Source organism: Schistocerca serialis, chromosome 3 (genome assembly GCF_023864345.2).
Source record: "Schistocerca serialis cubense isolate TAMUIC-IGC-003099 chromosome 3, iqSchSeri2.2, whole genome shotgun sequence".
Lineage (NCBI taxonomy): Eukaryota > Metazoa > Arthropoda > Insecta > Orthoptera > Acrididae > Schistocerca > Schistocerca serialis.
Window position 1 is genome coordinate 1,081,634,016 of NC_064640.1, and position 17,617 is coordinate 1,081,651,632.

Below are 17,617 nucleotides of genomic sequence, written 5' to 3' on the forward strand. Positions count from 1 at the left end.
TGCATTTTGTATTTAATTCCGATGCAATTTCTGTGTTTCATCGTCAATAAGAAGGTCCAAGGTATACAGTAAACTTGACGTAAAGCATCGGAATCTATAACTAGTGTCACAGGAATGGTTCAAACTATAATCAGTAAGAAGAGTCAGTCTTTTTGTACTTAAGTCGGCTTTGTGCCTTTTCTATTTAATTCCGACGCAATTTCTGTGTTTCATCGTCAATAAGAAGGTCCAAGGGAAACAGTAAACTTGAAGTGACGCATCGGAATCTATAACTAGTGTCACAGGAATGGTTCCAAACATAGACAGTACGAAGAGTCAGTCTTCTTGTACTTAAGTCGGCATTGTGGCTTTTGTATTTAATTCCGATGCAGTTTCTGTGTTTCATCGTCAATAAGAAGGTGCAAGGGATACAGTGAACCTGAAGTGAAGCATCGGAATCTACAACTAGTGTCACAGGATTGGTTCAAAACATAGACAGTAGGAAGAGACAGTCTTCTTGTACTTATGTCGGCATTGTGCCTTTTGTATTTAATTCCGATGCAATTTCTGTGATTCATCGTCAATAAGAAGGTCCAAGGGAAACAGTAAACCTGAAGTGAAGCATCGGAATCTATAACTAGTGTCACAGGAATGGTTCCAAACATAGACAGTACGAATAGTCAGTCTTCTTGTACTTAATTCGGCATTGTGGCTTTTGTATTTAATTCCAATGCAATTTCTGTGATTCATCGTGAATAAGAAGGTCCAAGGGAAACAGTAAACCTGAAGTGACGCATCGGAATCTATAACTAGTGTCACAGGAACGGTTCCAAACATAGACAGTACGAAGAGTCAGTCTTCTTGTACTTAAGTCGTCATTGTGGCTTTTGTATTTAATTCCAATGCAATTTCTGTGTTTCATCGTCAATAAGAAGGTCAGAGGTATACAGTAAACCTGAAGTGAAGCATCGGAATCTATAACTAGTGTCACAGGAATGGTTCAAAACATAGTTAATAAGAAGAGTCAGTCTTCTTGTCCTTAAGTCGGCATTGTGCCTTTTGTATTTAATTCCGATGCAATTTCTGCGATTCATCGTCAATAAGAAGGTCAGAGGGATACAGTAAACCTGAAGTGAAGCATCGGAATCTATAACTAGTGTCACAGGAATGGTTCAAACATAGTCAGGAAGAAGAGTCAGTCTTCTTGTACTTAAGTCGGCATAGTGCCCTTCGTATTTAATTCCGATGCAATTTCTGTGTTTCATCGTCAATAAGAAGGTCCAAGGGATACAGTAAACCTGGAGTGTTGCATAGGAATCTGTAACTAGTGTCACAGGAATGGTTCAAAACATAGACAGTAAGAAGAGTCTGTCTTCGTATACTTAAGTCGGCATTTAGCCTTTTGTATTTAATTTCGATGCAATTTCAGTGTTTCGTCGTCAATAAGAAGGTACAAGGGATACAGTAAACCTGAAGTGAAGCGTCGGAATCTATAACTAGTGTCACAGGAATGGTTCAAAGCAATGCCAGTAGGAGGAGTCAGTGTTCTTGTACTTAAGTCGGCATTGTGCATTTTGTATTTAATTCCGATGCAATTTCTGTGTTTCATCGTCAATAAGAAGGTCCAAGGGATACAGTAAACCTGAAGTGAAGCATCGGAATCTACAACTAGTGTCACAGGATTGGTTCAAAACATAGACAGCAAGAAGAGTCAGTCTTCTTGTACTTAAGTCGGCATTGTGCCTTTTCTATTTAATTCCGATACAATTTCTGTGTTTCATCGTCACTATGAAGGTCAGAGGGATACAGAAAACCTGAAGTGAAGCATCGGAAACTGTAACTAGTGTCACAGGAATGGTTCAAAACATAGTCAATAATAAGAGTCAGTCTTCTTGTACTTAAGTCGGCATTGTGCCATTCGTATTTAATTCCGATGCAATTTCTGTGTTTCACCGTCAATAAGAAGGTCAGAGGGATACAGTAAACCTGAAGTGAAGCATCGGAATCTATAACCAGTGTAGCAGGAAAGGTTCAAACATATACAGTAAGAAGAGTCAGTCTTCTTGTACTAAAGTCGGCATTGTGCCTTTTGTATTTAATTCCGATGCAATTTCTGTGTTTCATCGTCAATAAGAGGGTCATAGGGATACAGTAAACATGAAGTCAAGCATCGGAGTCTATAACTAGTGTCACAGGAATGGTTCAAAACATAGTCAGTAAGAAGAATCAGTATCCTTGTCCTTAAGTCGGCATTGTGCCAATTGTATTTAATTCCGATGCAATTTCTGTGTTTCATCGTCAATAAGTAGGTTCAAGGGATACAGTAAACCTCGAGTGAAGCTCCGGAATCTATAACTAGAGTCACAGTAATGGTTCAAACACAGAGAGTAAGAAGAGTAGGTCTTCTTGTACTTAAGTTTGCATTGTGCCTTTTGTATTTAATTCCAAAGCAATATCAGTGTTTCATCGTCAATAAGAAGGTCCAAGGGATAAATTAAACCTGAAGTGAAGCATCGGAATCCACAACTAGTGTCACAGGAATGGTTCAAAACATAGACAGTACGTAGAGTCAGTCTTCTTGTACGTAAGTCGGCATTGTGCCTTTTGTATTTAATTCCGATGCAACTTCTGTGTTTCATCGTCAATAAGAAGGTCCAAGGTATACAGCAAACCTGAACTGAAGCATCGGAATCTATAACTAGTGTCACAGGAATGGTTAAAAACATAGTCAATAAGAAGAGTCAGTCTTCTTGTACTTAAGTCGGCATTGTGCCTTTTCTATTTAATTCCAATGCAATTTCTGTGTTTCATCGTCAATAAGAAGGTCCAAGGGATACAGTAAACCTGGAGTGAAGTATCGGATTCTATCACTAGAGTCACAGGAATGGTTCAAACATAGACAGTAAGAAGAGTCAGTCCTCTTGAACTTAAGTCGACATTGTGCCTTTTCTATTTATTTCCTATGCAATTTCTGTGTTTCATCGTCAATAAGTAGGTCCAAGGGAAACAGTAAACCTGAAGTGACGCATCGGAATCTATAACTAGTGTCACAGGAATGGTTCCAAACATAGACAGTACGAAGAGTCAGTCTTCTTCTACTTACGTCGGCATTGTGGCTTTTGTATTTAATTCCGATGCAATTTCGGTGTTTCATCGTCAATAAGAAGGTCAGAGGTATACAGTAAACCCGAAGTGAAGCATCGGATTCTATAACTAGTGTCACAGGTATGGTTCAAAACATTGGCAGTAAGAAGAGTCAGTCTTCTTAAGTCGGCATTGTCCATTTGTATTTAATTCCGATGCAATTTCTGTGATTCATCGTCAATAAGAAGGTCCAAGGGATACAGTAAACCTGAAGTGAAGCATCGGACGCTATAACTAGTGTCACAGAAATGGTTCAAAACATAGCAAGTAGAAAGAGTCAGTCATCTCATACTTAAGTCGGCATTGTGCCTTTTGTATTTAATTCCGATGCCATTTCTGTGTTTCATCGTCATTAAGAAGGTCCAAGGGAAGCAGTAAACCGAAAGTGAAGCATCGGAATCTATAACTAGTGTCACAGGAATGGTTCCACTCATAGACAGTACGAAGAGTCAGTCTTCTTGTACTTAAGTCGGCATTGTATCTTTTGTATTTAATTCCGATGCAATTTCTGTGTTTCATCGTCATTAAGAACGTCAGAGGGATACAGTAAACCTGAGGTGAAGCATCGGAATCTATAACTAGTGTCACAGGAAAGTTTCAAAACATAGTCAGTAAGAAGAGTCAGTCTTCTTGTCCTTAAGTCGGCATTGTGCCTTTTGTATTTAATTCCGATGCAATTTATGTGTTTCATCGGCAATTAGGTCAGAGGGATACAGTAAACCTGAAGTGAAGCATCGGAATCCATAACTAGTGACACAGGAATGGGTCAAAACATAGACAGTAGCAAGAGTCAGTCTTCTTGTACTTAAGTCGGCATTGTGCATTCTGTATTTAATTCCGATACAATTTCTGTGATTCATCGTCAATATGAAGGTCAGATGGATACAGTAAAACTGAAGTGAAGCATCGGAATCCAAAAGTAGTGTCACAGGAATGGTTCAAAACATAGACAGTAGGATGAGTCAGTCTTCTTGTACATAAGTCGGCATTGTGCCTTTTGTATATAATTCCGATGCAATTTCTGTGTTTCATCGTCAATAAGAAGGTCCAAGGTATACAGCAAACCTGAAGTGAAGCATCGGAATCTATAACTGGTGTCACAGGAATGGTTCAAAGCATAGTCAGTAAGAAGAGTCAGTCTTTTTGTACTTAAGTCGGCTTTGTGCATTTTCTATTTAATTCCGACGCAATTTCTGTGTTTCATCGTCAATAACAAGATCCAAGGGAAACTGTAAATCTGGAGTGAAGCCTCGGAATCTATAACAAGTGTCACAGGAAAGGTTCAATACATAGACAGTAAGAAGAGTCAGTCTTCTTGTACTTAAGTCGGCATTGTGCCTTTTCTATTTAATTCCGATGCAATTTCTGTGTTTCATCGTCAATAAGAAGGTCAGAGGGATACAGTAAACCTGACGAGAAGCATCGGAATCTATAACTAGTGTCACAGGAATGGTTCAAAACATAGTCAGGAAGAAGAGTCAGTCTTCTTGTACTTAAGTCGGCATAGTGCCCTTCGTATTTAATTCCCATGCAATTTCTGAGTTTCATCGTCAATAAGAAGGTCCAAGGGATACAGTAAACCTGGAGTGTAGCATAGGAATCTATAACTAGTGTCACAAGAATGGTTCAAAACATAGATAGTAAGAAGAGTCAGTCTTCGTATACTTAAATCGGCATTTTGCCTTTTGTATTTAATTCCGATGCAATTGCTGTGTTTCATCGTCAATAAGAAGGTACAAGGGATACAGTAAACCTGAAGTGAAGCGTCGGAATCTATAACTAGTGTCACAGGAATGGTTCAAAACATAGCCAGTAGGAAGAGTCAGGTTTCTTGTACTTAAGTCGGCATTGTGCCTTTTGTATTTAATTCGGATGCAATTTCTGTATTTCATCGTCAATAAGAAGGTCCAAGGGATACAGTAAACCTGAAGTGAAGCATCGGAATCTACAACTAGTGTCACAGGATTGGTTCAAAACATAGACAGTAAGAAGAGTCAGTCTTCTTGTACTTAAGTCGGCATTGTGCCTTTTCTATTTAATTCCGATGCAATTTCTGTGTTTCATCGTCACTAAGAAGGTCAGAGGGATACAGTAAACCTGAAGTGAAGCATCGGAATCTATAACTAGTGTCACAGGAATGGTTCAAAACATAGTAAGTAAGAAGAGTGAGTCTTCTTGTACTTAAGTCGGCATTGTGCCTTTCGTATTTAATTCCGATGCAATTTCTGTGTTTCACCGTCAATAAGAAAGTCCGAGGGATACAGTAAACCTGAAGTGAAGCATCGGAATCTATAACCAGTGTAGCAGGAATGGTTCAAACTTATACAGTAAGGAGAGGCAGTCTTCTTGTACTAAAGTCGGCATTGTGCCTTTTGTATTTAATTCCGATGCAATTTCTGTGTTTCATCGTCAATAAGAGGGTCATAGGGATACAGTAAACTCGAAGTCAAGCATCGGAGTCTATAACTAGTGTCACAGGAATGGTTCATAACATAGTCAGTAAGAAGAATCAGTCTTCTTGTCCTTAAGTCGGCATTGTGCCTTTTGTATTTAATTCCGTTTAATTTCTGTGTTTCATCGTCAATAAGTAGGTTTAAGGGATACAGTAAACCTGGAGTGAAGCACCGGAATCTATAACTAGAGTCACAGTAATGGTTCAAATCATAGACAGTAAGAAGAGTCGGTCTTCTTGTACTGAAGTCGGCATTGTGCCTTTTGTATTTAATTCCGATGCAATATCAGTGTTTCATCGTCAATAAGAAGGTCCAAGGGATACAGTAAATCTGAAGTGAAGCATCGGAATCTATAACTAGTGTCACTGGAATGGTTCAAAATATAGACAGTATGAAGAGTCAGTCTTCTTGTACTTAAGTCGGCATTGTGCCTTTTCTATTTAATTCCGATGCAATTTCTGTGATTCATCGTCAACAAGAAGGTCAAAGGGAAACAGTAAACCTGAAGTGACGCATCGGAATCTATAACTAGTGTCACAGGAATGGTTCAAAACATAGACAGTAAGAAGAGTCGGTCTTCTTGTCCTTAAGTCGGCATTGTGCCTTTTGTATTTAATTCCGATGCAATTTCTGTGTTTCATCGGCAATAAGGTCAGAGGGATACAGTAAACCTGAAGTGAAGCATCGGAATCCATAACTAGTGTCACAGGAATGGTTCAAATATAGACAGTAGGAAGAGTCAGTTTTCTTGTACTTAAGTCGCCATTGTGCCTTCTGTATTTAATTCCGATGCAATTTCTGTGTTTCATCGTTAATAAGAAGGTCAGAGGGATACAGTAAACCTGAAGTGAAGCATCGGAATCCAAAACTAGTGTCACAGGAATGGTTCAAAACATAGACAGTAGGAAGTGTCAGTCTTCTTGTACGTATGTCGCCATTGTGCCTTTTGTATTTAAGTCTGATGCAATTTCTGTGTCTCATCGTCAATAAGAAGGTCCAAAGTATACAGCAAACCTGAAGTGAAGCATCGGAATCTATAACTAGTGTCACAGGAATGGTTCAAAACATAGTCAGTAAGAAGAGTCAGTCATCTTGTACTTAAGTCGGCATTGTGCCTTTTCTATTTAATTCCGATGCAATTTCTGTGTTTCATCGTCAATAAGAAGGTCCAAGGGATATAGTAAACCTGGAGTGAAGCATCGGAATCTATCACTAGAGTCACAGGAATGGTTCAAAACATAGACAGTAAGAAGAGTCAGTCGTCTTGTACTTAAATCGACATTGTGCCTTTTCTATTTAATTCCGATGCAATTTCTGTGTTTCATCGTCAACAAGAAGATCCAAGGGAAACAGTAAACCTGAAGTGAAGCATCGGAATCCATAACTAGTGTCACAGGAAAGGTTCCACACATAGACAGTACGAAGAGTCAGTCTACCTGTACTTAAGTCGGCATTGTGGCTTTTGTATTTAATTCCGATGAAATTTCTGTGTTTCATCGTCAATAAGAACGTCAGAGGTATACAGTAAACCTGAAGTGAAGCATCGGAATCTATAACAAGTGTCACAGGAAAGGTTCAAAACATAGACAGTAAGAGGAGTCAGTCTTCGTGTACTTAAGTCGGCATTTTGCCTTTTGTATTTAAATCCGATGCAATTTCTGTGTTTCATCGTCAATACGAAGGTCCAAGGGACACAGTAAACCTGAAGTGAAGCATCGGAATCTATAACTAGTGTCACAGGAATGGTTCAAAACTTAGTCAGTAAGAAGAGTCAGTCTTCTTGTCCTTAAGTTGGCATTGGGACTTTTGTATTTAATTCCGATGCATTATCTATGTTTCATCGTAAATAAGAAGGTCCAAGGTATACAGTAAACCTGACGTAAAGCATCGGAATCTATAACTAGTGTCACAGGATTGGTTCAAACTATAATCAGTAAGAAGAGTCAGTCTTTTTGTACTTAAGTCGGCATTGTACCTTTTCTATTTAATTCCGATGCAATTTCTGTGTTTCATCGTCAATAAGAAGGTCCAAGGGATACAGTAAACCTGGAGTGAAGCATCGGAATGTATAACAAGTGTCACAGGAAAGGTACAAAACATAGACAGTAAGAAGAGTCAGTCTTTTGGTACTTAAGTCGGCATTGTGCCTTTTCTATTTAATTCCGATGCAATTTCTGTGTTTCATCGTCAATAAGAAGGTCAGAGGGATACAGTAAACCTGAAGTGAAGCATCGGAATCTATAACTAGTGTCACAGGAATGGTACAAAACATAGACAGAAGGAAGTGTCAGTCTTCTTGTAAGTAAGTCTGCATTGTGCATTTTGTATTTAATTCCGATGCAATTTCTGTGTTTCATCGTCATCAAGAAGGTCCAAGGGATACAGTAAACCTGGAGTGAAGCATCGGAATCTGTAACTAGTGTCACAGGAATGGTTCCACACATAGACAGTACGAAGAGTCAGTCTTCTTGTACTTAAGTCGGCATTGTGGCTTTTGTATGTAATTCCGATGCAACTTCTGTGTTCATCGTCAATAAGAACGGCAGAGGGATACAGTAAACCTGAGGTGAAACATCGGAATCTATAACTAGTGTCACAGGAATGGTTCAAAACATAGTCAGTAAGAAGATTCAGTCTTCTTGTCCTTAAGTCGGCATTGTGTCTTTTCTATTTAATTCCGAGGCAATTTCTGTGTTTCATCGTCAATAAGAAGGTCAAAGGGATAGAGTAAACCTGAAGTGAAGCATCGTAATCCAAAACTAGTGTCACAGGAATGGTACAAAACATAGACAGAAGGAAGTGTCAGTCTTCTTGTAAGTAAGTCTGCATTGTGCATTTTGTATTTAATTCCGATGCAATTTCTGTGTTTCATCGTCAATAAGAAGGTCCAAGGTATTCAGCAAACCTGAAGTGATGCATCGGAATCTATAACTAGTGTCACAGGAATGGTTAAAACATAGTCAGCAAGAAGAGTCATCATCTTGTGCTTACGTCGGCATTGTGCCTTTTCTATTTAATTCCGATGCAATTTCTGTGTTTCATCGTCATTAAGAAGGTCCAAGGGATACGGTAAACCTGGAGTGAAGCATCGGAATCTGTAACTAGTGTCACAGGAATGGTTCCACACATACACAGTACGAAGAGTCAGTCTTCTTGTACTTAACTCGGCATTGTGGCTTTTGTAATTAATTCCGATGCAATTTCTGTGTTTCATCGTCAATAAGAACGTCAGAGGGATACAGTAAACCTGAGGTGAAGCATCGGAATCTATAACTAGTGTCACAGGAATGGTTCAAACATAGTCAGTAAGAAGAGTCAGTCTTCTTGTAGTTAAGTCGGCATTGTGCCTTTTCTATTTAATTCCGATGCAATTTCTGTGTTTCATCGTCAATAAGAAGGTCCAACGGATACAGTAAACCTGAAGTGAAGCATCGGAATCTATAACTAGAGTCACAGGAATGGTTAAAAACATAGACAGTAAGAAGAGTCAGTCCTCTTGTACTTAGGTCGACATTGTGCCTTTTCTATTTATTTCCGATGCAATTTCTGTGTTTCATCGTCAATAAGAAGGTCAGAGGGATACAATAAACCTGAAGTGAAGCATCGGAATCTATAACTAGTGTTACAGGAATGGTTAAAAATATAGACATTAAGAAGAGTCAGTCTTCGTGTACTGAAGTCGGCATTGTGCCTATTGCATTTAATTCCGATGCAATTTCTGTGTTTCATCGTCAATACGAAGGTCCAAGGGATACAGTAAACCTGAAGTGAAGCATCGGAATCTATAACTAGTGTCACAGGAATGGTTCAAATCATAGTCAGTAAGAAGAGTCAGTCTTCTTGTCCTTAAGTTGGCATTGTGCCTTTTGTATTTAATTCCGATGCAATTTCTGTGTTTCTTCGTCAATATGAAGTTCAGAGGGATACAGTAAACCGGAAGTGAACATCGGAATCCACAACTAGTGTCACAGGAATGGTTCAAAACATATGCAGTAGGACGAGTCAGTCTTCTTGTACTTAAGTCGGCATTGTGCCATTTGTATTGAATTCGGATGTAATTTCTGTGTTTCATCGTCAATAAGAAGGTCAGAGGGATACAGTAAACCTGAGGTGAAGCATCGGAATCTATAACTAGTGTCACAGGAATGGTTCAAATCACAGTCAGGAAGAAGAGTCAGTCATCTTGTACTTAAGTCGGCATTGTGCCCTTTGTATTTAATTCCGATGCAATTTCTGTGTTTCATCGTCAATAAGAAGGTCCAAGGTATACAGTAAACCTGACGTAAAGCTTCGGTATCTATAACTAGTGTCACAGGAATTGTTCAAACTATAATCAGTAAGATGAGTCAGTCTTTTTGTACTTAAGTCGGCATTGTGCCTTTTCTATTTAATTCCGATGCAATTTCTGTGTTTCATCGTCAATAAGAAGGTCCAAGTAATACAGTAAACCTGGAGTGAAGCATTGGAATCTATAACAAGTGTCACAGGAAAGGTTCAAAAAATAGACAGTAAGAAGAGTCAGTCTTCTTGTACTTAAGTCTGCATTGTGCCTTTTCTATTTAATTCCGAAGCAATTTCTGTGTTTCATCGTCAAAAAGAAGGTCAGAGGGATACAGTAAACCTGAGGTGAAGCATCGGAATCTATAACTAGTGTCACAGGAATGTTTGAAAACACAGTCAGGAAGAAGAGTCAGTCTTCTTGTACTTAAGTCGGCATTGTGCCCTTTGTATTTAATTCCGATGCAATTTCTGTGTTTCATCGTCAATAAGAAGGTCCAAGGGATACAGTAAACCTGGAGTGAGCATAGGAATCTATAACTAGTGTCACAGGAATGGTTCACAACATAGACAGTCAGAAGAGTCAGTCTTCTTGTACTTTAGTCTGCATTGTGCCTTTTCTATTTAATTCCGAAGCAATTTCTGTGTTTCATCGTCAAAAAGAAGGTCAGAGGGATACAGTAAACCTGAGGTGAAGCATCGGAATCTATAACTAGTGTCACAGGAATGTTTGAAAACACAGTCATAAAGAAGAGTCAGTCTTCTTGTACTTAAGTCGGCATTGTGCCCTTTGTATTTAATTCCGATGCAATTTCTGTGTTTCATCGTCAATAAGAAGGTCCAAGGGATACAGTAAACCTGGAGTGAGCATAGGAATCTATAACTAGTGTGACAGGAATGGTTCAAAACATAGTCAGTAAGAAGAGTCAGTCTTCTTGTACTTACGTCGGCATTGTGCCTTTTCTATTTAATTCCGATGCAATTTCTGTGTTTCATCGTCAACAAGAAGGTCCAAGGGATACAGTAAACCTGGAGTGAAGCATCGGAATCTGTAACTAGTGTCAATGGAATGGTTCAAAACATAGACAGCAAGAAGAGTCAGTCTTCTTGTACTTAAGTCGGCATTGTGCCTTTTGTATTTAATTCCGATGCTATTTCTGAGTTTCATCGTCAATAAGAAGGTCAGAGGGATACAGTAAACCTGAAGTGAAGCATCGGATTCTATAACTAGTGTCACAGCAATGGTTCAAAACATAGTCAGTAAGAAGAGTCCGTCTCCTTGTACTTAAGTCAGCATTGTGCCTTTTGTATTTAATTCCGATGCAATTTCTGTGTTTCATCGTCAATAAGAAGGTCCAAGGGATACAGTAAACCTGGAGTGAAGCATCGGAATCTATCACTAGGGTCACAGGAATGGTTCAAAACATAGACAGTAAGAAGAGTCATTCTTCGTGTACTTAAGTCGGCATTTTGCCTTATGTAGGAAGAGTCGGTCTTCATGTACTGAAGTCGACATTGTGCCTTTTCTATTTATTTCCGATGCAATTTCTGTGTTTCATCGTCAATAATAAGGTCAGAGGGATACAATAACCCTGAAGTGAAGCATCGGAATCTATAACTAGTCTCACAGGAATGGTTCAAAACATAGACAGTAAGAAGAGTCAGTCTTCGTGTACTTAAGTCGGCATTTTGCCTTTTGTATTTTAATCCGATGCAATTTCTGTGTTTCATCGTCAATACGAAGGTCCAAGGGATACAGTAAACCTGAAGTGAAGCATCGGTATCTATAACTAGTGTCACAGGATTGGTTCAAACTATAATCAGTAAGAAGAGTCAGTCTTTTTGTACTTAAGTCGGCATTGTGCCTTTTCTATTTAATTCCGATGCAATTTCTGTCTTTCATCGTCAATAAGAAGGTCAGAGAGATACAGTAGACCTGAGGTGAAGCATCGGAATTTATAACTAGTGTCACAGGATTGGTTCAAAACTCAGTCAGGAAGTAGAGTCAGTCTTCTTGTACTTAAGTCGGCATTGTGCCCTTTGTACTTAATTCCGATGCAATTTCTGTGTTTCATCGTCAATAAGACGGTCCAAGGGATACAGCAAACCTGGAGTGTAGCATAGGAATCTATAACAAGTGTCACAGGAATGGTTCAAAACATAGACAGTAAGAAGAGTCAGTCTCCGTATACTTAAGTCGGCATTTTGCCTTTTGTATTTAATTCCGATGCAATTTCTGAGTTTCATCGTCAATACGAAAGTCAAAGGGATACAGTAAACCTGAAGTGCAGCATCGGATTCTATAACTAGTGTCACAGGAATGGTTCAAACATAGTCAGTAAGAAGAGTCAGTGTTCTTGTCCTTAAGTCGGCATTGTGCCTTTTGTATTTAATTCCGATGCAATTTCTGTGTTTCATCAACAATAAGAAGGTCCACGGGATACAGTAAACCTGGAGTGAAACATCGCAATCTATAACTAGTGTCACAGGAATGGTTCAAACATAGACAGTAAGAAAAGTCAGTCTTCTTTTACTTAAGACGGCATTGTGCCTTTTGTATTTAATTCCGATGCATTTTCTGTGTTTCATCGTCAATAAGAATGTCCAAGGGATACAGTAAACCTGAAGTGAAGCATCGTAATCCAAAACTAGTGTCACAGGAATGGTTCAAACATAGACAGTAGTAAGTGTCAGTCTTCTTGTACGTAAGCCGTCATTGTGCCTTTTGTGTTTAATTCCGATGCAATTTCTGTGTTTCATCGTCAATAAGAAGGTCAGAGGGATACAATAAACCTGAAGTGAAGCATCGGAATCTATAACTAGTTTCACAGGAATGGTTCAAAACATAGACAGTAAGAGGAGTCAGTCTTCGTGTACTTAAGTCGGCATTTTGCCTTTTGTATTTAAAGCCGATGCAATTTCTGTGTTTCATCGTCACTAAGAAGGTCAGAGGGATACAGTAAACCTGAAGTGAAGCATCGGAATCTATAACTAGTGTCACAGGAATGGTTGAAAACATAGACAGTAGGAAGAGTCAGTCTTCTTATCCTTTAGTTGGCATTGTGCCTTTTGTATTTAATTCCGATGCAATTTCGGTGTTTCATCGTCAATTAGAAGGTCCAAGGTATACAGTAAACCTGACGTAAAGCATCGGAATCTATACCTAGTGTCACAGGATTGGTTCAAACTATAATCAGTCAGAAGAGTCAGTCTTTTTGTACTTAAGTCGGCATTGTGCCTTTTCTATTTAATTCCGATGCAATTTCTGTGTTTCATCGTCACTAAGAAGGTCAGAGGGATACAGTAAACCTGAAGTGAAGCATCGGAATCTATAACTAGTGTCACAGGAATGGTTGAAAACATAGACAGTAGGAAGAGTCAATCTTCTTGTACTTAAGTCGGCATTGTGCCTTTTGTATTTAATTCCGATGCAATTTCTGTGTTTCATCGTCAATAAGAAGGTCAGAGGGATACAGTAAACCTGAAGTGAAGCATCGGAATCCAAAACTAGTGTCACAGGAATGGTTCAAAAACATAGTCAGTACGAAGTGTCAGTCTCCGTATACTTAAGTCGGCATTTTGCCTTTTGTATTTAATTCCGATGCAATTTCTGAGTTTCATCGTCAATACGAAAGTCAGAGGGATACAGTAAACCTGAAGTGCAGCATCGGATTCTATAACTAGTGTCACAGGAATGGTTCAAACATAGTCAGTAAGAAGAGTCAGTGTTCTTGTCCTTAAGTCGGCATTGTGCCTTTTGTATTTAATTCCGATGCAATTTCTGTGTTTCATCAACAATAAGAAGGTCCACGGGATACAGTAAACCTGGAGTGAAACATCGCAATCTATAACTAGTGTCACAGGAATGGTTCAAACATAGACAGTAAGAAAAGTCAGTCTTCTTTTACTTAAGACGGCATTGTGCCTTTTGTATTTAATTCCGATGCATTTTCTGTGTTTCATCGTCAATAAGAATGTCCAAGGGATACAGTAAACCTGAAGTGAAGCATCGTAATCCAAAACTAGTGTCACAGGAATGGTTCAAACATAGACAGTAGTAAGTGTCAGTCTTCTTGTACGTAAGCCGTCATTGTGCCTTTTGTGTTTAATTCCGATGCAATTTCTGTGTTTCATCGTCAATAAGAAGGTCAGAGGGATACAATAAACCTGAAGTGAAGCATCGGAATCTATAACTAGTTTCACAGGAATGGTTCAAAACATAGACAGTAAGAGGAGTCAGTCTTCGTGTACTTAAGTCGGCATTTTGCCTTTTGTATTTAAAGCCGATGCAATTTCTGTGTTTCATCGTCACTAAGAAGGTCAGAGGGATACAGTAAACCTGAAGTGAAGCATCGGAATCTATAACTAGTGTCACAGGAATGGTTGAAAACATAGACAGTAGGAAGAGTCAGTCTTCTTATCCTTTAGTTGGCATTGTGCCTTTTGTATTTAATTCCGATGCAATTTCGGTGTTTCATCGTCAATTAGAAGGTCCAAGGTATACAGTAAACCTGACGTAAAGCATCGGAATCTATACCTAGTGTCACAGGATTGGTTCAAACTATAATCAGTCAGAAGAGTCAGTCTTTTTGTACTTAAGTCGGCATTGTGCCTTTTCTATTTAATTCCGATGCAATTTCTGTGTTTCATCGTCACTAAGAAGGTCAGAGGGATACAGTAAACCTGAAGTGAAGCATCGGAATCTATAACTAGTGTCACAGGAATGGTTGAAAACATAGACAGTAGGAAGAGTCAATCTTCTTGTACTTAAGTCGGCATTGTGCCTTTTGTATTTAATTCCGATGCAATTTCTGTGTTTCATCGTCAATAAGAAGGTCAGAGGGATACAGTAAACCTGAAGTGAAGCATCGGAATCCAAAACTAGTGTCACAGGAATGGTTCAAAACATAGTCAGTACGAAGTGTCAGTCTTCTTGTACTTAAGTCGCCATTGTGCCTTTTGTATTTAATGCCCATGCAGTTTCTATGTTTCATCGTCAATAAGAAGGTCCAAGGTATACAGAAAACCTGAAGTGAAGCATCGGAATCTATAACTAGTGACACAGGAATGGTTCAAAGCATAGTCAGTAAGAAGAGTCAGTCTTCTTGTACTTAAGTCGGCATTGTGCCTTTTCTATTTAATTCCGATGCAATTTCTGTGTTTCATCGTCAATAAGAAGGTCCTAGGGATACAGTAAACCTGGAGTGAAGCATCGGAATCCATCACTAGTGTCACAGGAATGGTTCAAAACATAGACAGTAAGAAGAGTCAGTCTTGTTGTACTTAAGTCGACATTGTGCCTTTTCTATTTAATTCCGATGCAATTTCTGTGTTTCATCATCAATAACAAGGTCCAAAGGGATACAGTAAACCTGCAGTGAAGCATCGTAATCTATAACTAGTGTCACACTAATGGTTCAAAACAAAGTCACTAAGAAGAGTCAGTCTTCTTGTCCTTAAGTCGGCATTGTGCCTTTTGTATTTAATTCCGATGCAATTTCTGTGTTTCATCGTCAATAAGAACGTCCAAGGGATACAGTAAACCTGGAGTGAAGCATCGGAATCCATCACTAGTGTCACAGGAATGGTTCAAAACATAGACAGTAGGAAGTGTCAGTCTTCTTGTACGTATGTCGGCATTTTGCCTTTTGTATTTAAATCCGATGCAATTTCTGTGTTTCATCGTCAATACGAAGGTCCAAGGATACAGTGAACCTGAAGTGAAGCATCGGTATCTATAACTAGTGTCACAGGAATGGTTCAAAACATAGTCAGTAAGAAGAGTCAGTCTTCTTATCCTTTAGTTGGCATTGTGCCTTTTGTATTTAATTCCGATGCAATTTCGGTGTTTCATCGTCAATTAGAAGGTCCAAGGTATACAGTAAACCTGACGAAAAGCATCGGAATCTATACCTAGTGTCACAGGATTGGTTCAAACTATAATCAGTCAGAAGAGTCAGTCTTTTTGTACTTAAGTCAGCATTGTGCCTTTTGTATTTAATTCCGATGCAATTTCTGTGTTTCATCGTCAATAAGAAGGTCCAAGGGACACAGTAAACCTGGAGTGAAGCATCGGAATCTATAACAAGTGTCACAGGAAAGGTTCAAAACATAGACAGTTAAGAAGAGTCAGTTTTCTTGTACTTATGTCGGCATTGTGCCTTTTCTATTTAATTCCGATGCAATTTCTGTGTTTCATCGTCAATAAGAAGGTCAGAGGGATACAGTAAACCTGAGGTGAAGCATCGGAATCTATAACTAGTGTCACAGGAATGGCTCAAAACATAGTCAGTAAGAAGAGTCAGTCTTCTTGTACGTAAGTCGGCATTGTGCCTTTTGTATTTAATTCCGATGCAATTTCTGTGTATCATCGTCAATAAGAAAGTCCAAGGTATAAAGCAAACCTGAAGTGATGCATCGGAATCTATAACTAGTGTCACAGGAACGGTTCAAATCATAGTCAGTAAGAAGAGTCAGTCTTCTTGTAGTTAAGCTGGCATTGTGCTTTTTCTATTTAATTCCGATGCAATTTCTGTGTTTCATCGTCAATAAGAAGCTCCAAGGGATACAGTAAACCTGGAGTGAAGCATCGGAATCTATCAGTAGAGTCACAGGAATGGTTCAAAACATAGACAGTAAGGAGAGTCAGTCCTCTTGTACTTAAGTCGACATTGTGCTTTTTCTATTTATTTCCGATGCAATTTCTGTGTTTCATCGTCAATAAGAAGGTCAGAGGGATACAATAAACCTGAAGTGAAGCATCGGAATCTATAACTAGTGTCACAGGAATGGTTCAAAACATAGACAGTAAGAAGAGTCAGTCTTCGTGTACTTAAGTCGGCATTGTGCCTTTTGTATTTAATTCCGATGCAATATCTGTGTTTCATCGTCAATAAGAAGGTCAGAGGGATATAGTAAACCTAAGGTGAAGCATCGGAATCCATAACTAGTGTCACAGGAATGGTTCAAAACACAGTCAGGAAGAAGAGTCAGTCTTCTTGTACTTAAGTCGGCATTGTGCCCGTTGTATTTATTCCGATGCAATTTCTGTGTTTCATCGTCAATAAGAAGGTCCAAGGGATACAGTAAACCTGAAGTGAAGCATCGGAATCTCCAACTAGTGTCACAGGATTGATTCAAAACATAGACAGTAAGAAGAGTCAGTCTTCTTGTACTTATGTCGGCATTGTGCCTTTTCTATTTAATTCCGATGCAATTTCTGTGTTTCATCGTCACTAAGAAGGTCAGAGGGATACAGTAAAACTGAAGTGAAGCATCGGAATCTATAACTAGTGTCACAGGAATGGTTCAAAACATAGACAGTAGGAAGAGTCAATCTTCTTGTACTTAAGTCGGCATTGTGCATTTTGTATTTAATTCCGATGCAATTTCTGTGTTTCATCGTCAATAAGAAGGTCAGAGGGATACAGTAAACCTGAAGTGAAGCATCGGAATCCAAAACTAGTGTCACAGGAATGGTTCAAAGCATAGTCAGTACGAAGTGTCAGTCTTCTTGTACTTAAGTCGCCATTGTGCCTTTTGTATTTAATGCCCATGCAGTTTCTATGTTTCATCGTCAATAAGAAGGTCCAAGGTATTCAGAAAACCTGAAGTGAAGCATCGGAATCTATAACTAGTGACACAGGAATGGTTCAAAGCATAGTCAGTAAGCAGAGTCAGTCTTCTTGTACTTAAGTCGGCATTGTGCCTTTTCTATTTAATTCCGATGCAATTTCTGTGTTTCATCGTCAATAAGAAGGTCC